Here is a 5,331-nt window from a genome sequence, read left to right as displayed (position 1 = left end):
TATATATGCAAATGTTGTTAGCTGTCATAATTAGGTGTTAATTTTGAAAATAAAAGGAAAAATGAGACAAGAAAGGAAGAAAGAAAGATATATGTGTATATATATGTATATATATATATATATATATATATATATATATATATATATGTGTGTATATATATATATGTGTGTGTGTGTGTGTACGTGTTTATATAAACCTATAGGCTCAACTGTGTATTAATAAATCAGAGTTTTTACACAATATTAGCATACAAGCATGGCCATTTTTTAACATAAGAAATGTAAAGCATTGAGTGTTTAAACCCTTTAGTACAATCACTCTAAATTCAATATAATCTTATACAGTACATCATATGCAACCTACAGGGCCTGATCATTTACATATTATAAGAGATTTTGTAATACATAAGATGTTCTGCACTGATTACTAACAGGAGAAATGTCAAATATAATGCCTCCACTAGGATTTGGATCAATTCAAGTTCAAAGTCTAGAGCTACAGTAATCTGCTGCTGCCAAGTATATTCCAGGTGTTTGTCTTTGCAGGCAGAGTATTGAGAAACTCACAGCCAGGTGAATGTCCTCTATGAACCCACATTAGCTTGTACATTGACCTTATTCTTTCATACAGAGTTGAAGTCAGAATGATTTGCCCTCCAGTGAATATTCTTTTTCTAATATTTCCCAAATGATGTTTAACAGAGGAAGGAAATTTTCACAGTATTTCCTGTAATATTTTTTTCTTCTGAAGAAAGTCTTATTTGTTTTATTTCTGCGAGAATAAAAGCAGTTTTTGATTTATTTAAAAACATTTTAAATTCAAAATTATTAGCCAATATTTTCGATAGGGTGGCATGGTGGCTCAGTGGTTAGCACTGTCACATCACAGCAAAAAGGTCACTGGGTCGAGTACCAGCTGGGTCAGTTGGCTTTTTTTTTGTGTGGAATTTACATGTTCTCCCCGTGTTCGCGTGGGTGTTCTCTGGGTGTTCCGGCTTCTCCCACAGTGCAAACGCCACGTCCGCCAAAAATGAGCTAATGACACTGAACAAATGCTTTAGCCATTTCTGCTTTAAATCATCTAAATCCCAGCATCAGCGCATTCAGAAATCACAGTTTGTTTGCAAAAGCCTCTAAACACCACTTGCGTTTGACAGCAAAAGCCGATATGTCCTGAGAACCAATCAGAATCAAATCAAATCGTATGTTTTCAATGTACAGCATTTATACACCGGCTTTTATGAGAAAACTGTTTTATTCCGCTTCAGATTTAGATTTTAAAAGATGGAGTTTGATGAACTGGATGAGCCTGTCCGACTGTCAGAGAATGGCAAATGAAAACGTCCCTTACCTCAAAGCTCTGTGTATTATAAGAAAAAGAAAACACACTGTACAGTCAGAAGTGTAGCATGCATTCATAACGATTTTTTGCTCAGTGCGTACAGTACGCTACTTTGAATGAGTCCAATATACTATACATTAAATGACAACTCCATTTCACAAAAGACAAAGTTAAGATGCTGTTATTTTATCACACATGGATGCTATGAGGATAAACAAGAGATGAAAAAGAGACAAAGACTGTGAGTAGGGTGAGAATGAATGCTTCTAAAAGTGTCTGAGAGACATCCACTTTTTGCCCAGTAGGTCTACCTTGTGTTTTATTTGCTAATGTAAGCTATTTTTTTTAAGATAATATAATATACATATATCATTTTTTATTTTATTTTTTTTTTATTTTTTATTTTTTTATTTTAGGTGTTTCATGTTTGGTAAATTAACTTCTAATCACATCTTTAGTGATTTTCAACTAATTGTAATGTCTTGTCCCAATTGGTGGATTTAGAGGTTTTTGCAAAAGAAAATCTTTCTTTTAACTTTGTTAAAAACTACTTTGTTAAATTGGCTAAAGTGACATTTACAAAAAAAATGTATTTTATTTACTAGCTAATAACCTTTTTATTACCTTTAAAATGAAACTTGTGAACCTAAATATAGGAGCCTGATAGAAAATGCTCATTTACAAAAAAAAAAGAGGTCTGATGGATTCAGAGGGCTTTGCATCTGAACTCTTCTTTGTTTTTGTGTGCACAAAAGTGTTTTTGGAGCTTCGTTTTATTACTCTTGAAATAATTGGAAAATGCATTTATTGCTTTTCTGGACTTTTTGATTGTTGACTTTTTCATCTCTGGACATTTGCTGTCTATGAAAGATGAGAGAGCTCCCAGATTTCATCCAAAATATCTTCATTCTGTTACGTTTCATGCATGTTTTGTGGTGTTTTGTGTTTGTTTTCTGTTTCGCTTTCTCTTTTCTTTTCCATTGTGTACTCTGTCCTGCCGTAGGTGTGCAACCAATGGTTGAGAAGGCTGTCAATCCCCATTATGACGTGCTCAGCACGCCAAATAGCAGCTGGTCAGTGTTGCCAGATTGGGTGGTTTCCCGCCCAATTGGGCGGTTTTGAATTTATTTTTGTGGGTAAAAAATGACATAGGTGGGGAGTGAAAATTTGGGCGGTTTTGCAACGGCGTGCCCGCCAGTCCCGGTCTGCCCTCATAAACCTGTTATGCTCTCCCAAAGAGATGCCATAGCCCCCGTTCTTTGCATACAAATGCTTAGAACAGTGTAGAAATGCTTGTGATCTCTCTCCCTGACATGAAATCTCTACGAGAACTCTGCAACTTAGTTTTTTTTGTGTTTGTTCATGGAGTTGCCTCAGTAGTAATTATGTTTTGGAATAGTTAAGAAGTTCATTCATTCATTTTCCTTCAGCTTAGTCCCTTATTTATCAAGGGTCGCCACAGCGGAATGAACTGCCAACTTTCCCAGCATATGTTTTATACAGTGGATGCCCTTCCAGCCGCAACCCAGTACTGGGAAACAACCATATACATTCATTTACATACATAAACTATGGCCAATTTAGTTTATTCAATTCACCTATAACGCATGTCTTCGGACTGTGGGGGAAACCGGAGCACCTGGAGGAAACCCACAACAGCACAGGGAGACCAGGCAAACACACAAAAATGCCAACTGGCCCAGCTGGGACTCGAAACAGCGACCTTCTTGCTGTGAGGCGACATTGCTAACCACTGAGCCACTATGTCACCCCTGTCACATTACACTCTAAAATTCAGTATTATGAGATTATGATGCATTGTTTACGAGCAGAGGAAGAGAAGTGCTGTTCGCAGACTTCTAGTAACATCAACACACACAAATGCACGTCTGAGATTATGCTGAAAATTTGATCACCATGAGGGGGAAAAAACCCAAACAAGGCCCAATTAAATACCCACACTGCAACGGTTTCTTGAGAAGCCTCCCACAAGCAGACGATCTCAGAATAGCAAAGAAAAATAAACTTAATTGGCTTGACCAGGAAACTACAGCACTGTGACACATGCTGATCTAGATAACAACACGACAAAACAAGCCTTAAATAATCCTGGCCAGTGTTTCTCTGTTTATCTGGTGCAGTTTTTTATTAGCATTATTTTTATTTTACAAATATTATTCTAATTATTTTAAACAAAAAGCCTAAAAACATGAGTGGCTGCGTTTGTAAAGCCTTATAATGTTTTTGGTCTAATTCTAAATCTTTGAATTATGCATGAATACAATATTACGCCTTTTTTATTTGCTTACTTTGAGACAATTATGTTTATTTTCATTTAATTTTGGGTCATTGTAAAGATATGGGTAAATATTCCTGATGTGCATCATTGTTTGTGAATTTCGTTTGTTTGTTTATTGTGAATTTCTGTTATCAGGACAGCAGGCACACAGAACTATGGGACAGAAATGATCACACATCAGTTTAATTCATCTTGCATACCTTGGATCTTGGAGAAAACTGAGGTTTACTGCACACAACATTCCTGAGATCTCTTATTAGCTGTTTGTTCATGTGAAATGTGCCCTGAAAAAAAAACACATTTTAAAATAAAATAAAAGTTAGGGTTAGGGTAACCCTAACCCTAAATGTACAAAATTATGCTAATAGAAGACTAATAGAAGACCTGTAAACATTGTTATAGATGAATGTGGCAATTGTGAATAAATCTAAAAATTTAAAGATAAAAAAATGTAATACAATGGAGAGAAATTTTAGAAAGAGGTGAAGCTACACCAAAAAAAAAACAACAACAAAGAAAAAGTGGCAAAAATTTGACAAGTATATATTTAAAAAATGCTAAAAAATATTTAATATAAAATAATATAATATACAAAATGTAATAATATATGTATAAATATGAGTTTGTAGATAAATTAAATTTTTTAATAAATTAAATAACATTTGTTCAGGATAAATAATAAATTAAAATTACATTTTTTAATTAAATTAAATTAAATAAAAAATGTTAATTTAAGATCAAATAAATGGCACAGTCCTTGACCAGTTCAGAACTAATAAATTAAGTAAAAATGCATACATGTACACACACACACACACACACACACACACACACACACCGGCCACTTTATTAGGTATACCTTACTAGTATCGCATTGGACCTACTTTTGCCTTCAGAACTGCCTTAATCCTTATATATATATATATATATATATATATATATATATATATATATATATATATATATATATATATATATATATATATATATATATATATATCACTGCATTTTACTGCAACTCAGCTTTGTTCAATTTGTTCTTTTTAATCCTCACTCACTTCAAAGTTTTGGATAATTATTCTAAAATGAGGAAAATCATAATAAATTAACAGAACTGACTGTCTAAATGTAAATCTCTATGAATAAATAAAAAAATAACTACAAAAATAAATAATAATAAGTAAAACAAAAAAACCTTTAGTCACCAGCTTGGACAGGAAGACAACAGAATGACGGAATAAAGGGAAATAAATTCCTCCGCTTGACTGATTTAAATAACCGCTGCCAGATTATGTCGGACGGCCCTCCCTCAACTTTATCTCCCCGTCCCAGGAGTGTCGACACTAGCCCAAATAAAAGCTGACCCTTTGTTCATGAGAGAGACGCTGTCATCCACACCCATGGACACCCACCATGCCATGCTGGCTCTTCCCGGGACATCAGAGGAGAGACACTTTGATATCCGTCCATTCTGGAGTCTTTCCGGTCCCGATGATCAGCGCTGATCTTTTATCTGTGATCGACGCGTGACGTAATGCAGTCGCCGCTAATATGTTAGCTGTACCCTTTTAGCCTGCTAACTAATGCTAAAAATTACATTATACGAACAACATAAAGCAAAGCACTAATAAAAAAGGCCATTAAGGCCATTAAAAGGCCATTTTTTTCCAGAAACCTTCAAGATTCTGAC

The 5,331-nt window shown here is 34.5% G+C and overlaps 1 long non-coding RNA gene across 1 annotated transcript in view; it reads right to left on the bottom strand.

The window, feature by feature from the left end:
- Nucleotides 1-5,126, bottom strand: part of LOC130243197 (uncharacterized) — a 17,577-nt gene extending 12,451 nt beyond the window's left edge. The window contains exons 1-2 of the long non-coding RNA XR_008839125.1: nt 5,054-5,126; nt 3,842-3,925 (exon numbers count right to left, since the gene is read on the bottom strand). This is a non-coding gene — a long non-coding RNA (uncharacterized LOC130243197). The remainder of the gene's footprint in view (nt 1-3,841; nt 3,926-5,053) is intronic.
- Between the last annotated feature and the right edge of the window lie 205 nt (nt 5,127-5,331).

This window comes from Danio aesculapii, chromosome 16 (genome assembly GCF_903798145.1).
Source record: "Danio aesculapii chromosome 16, fDanAes4.1, whole genome shotgun sequence".
NCBI classification, from domain to species: domain Eukaryota; kingdom Metazoa; phylum Chordata; class Actinopteri; order Cypriniformes; family Danionidae; genus Danio; species Danio aesculapii.
This window is presented reverse-complemented; position numbering and strand designations above follow the sequence as displayed.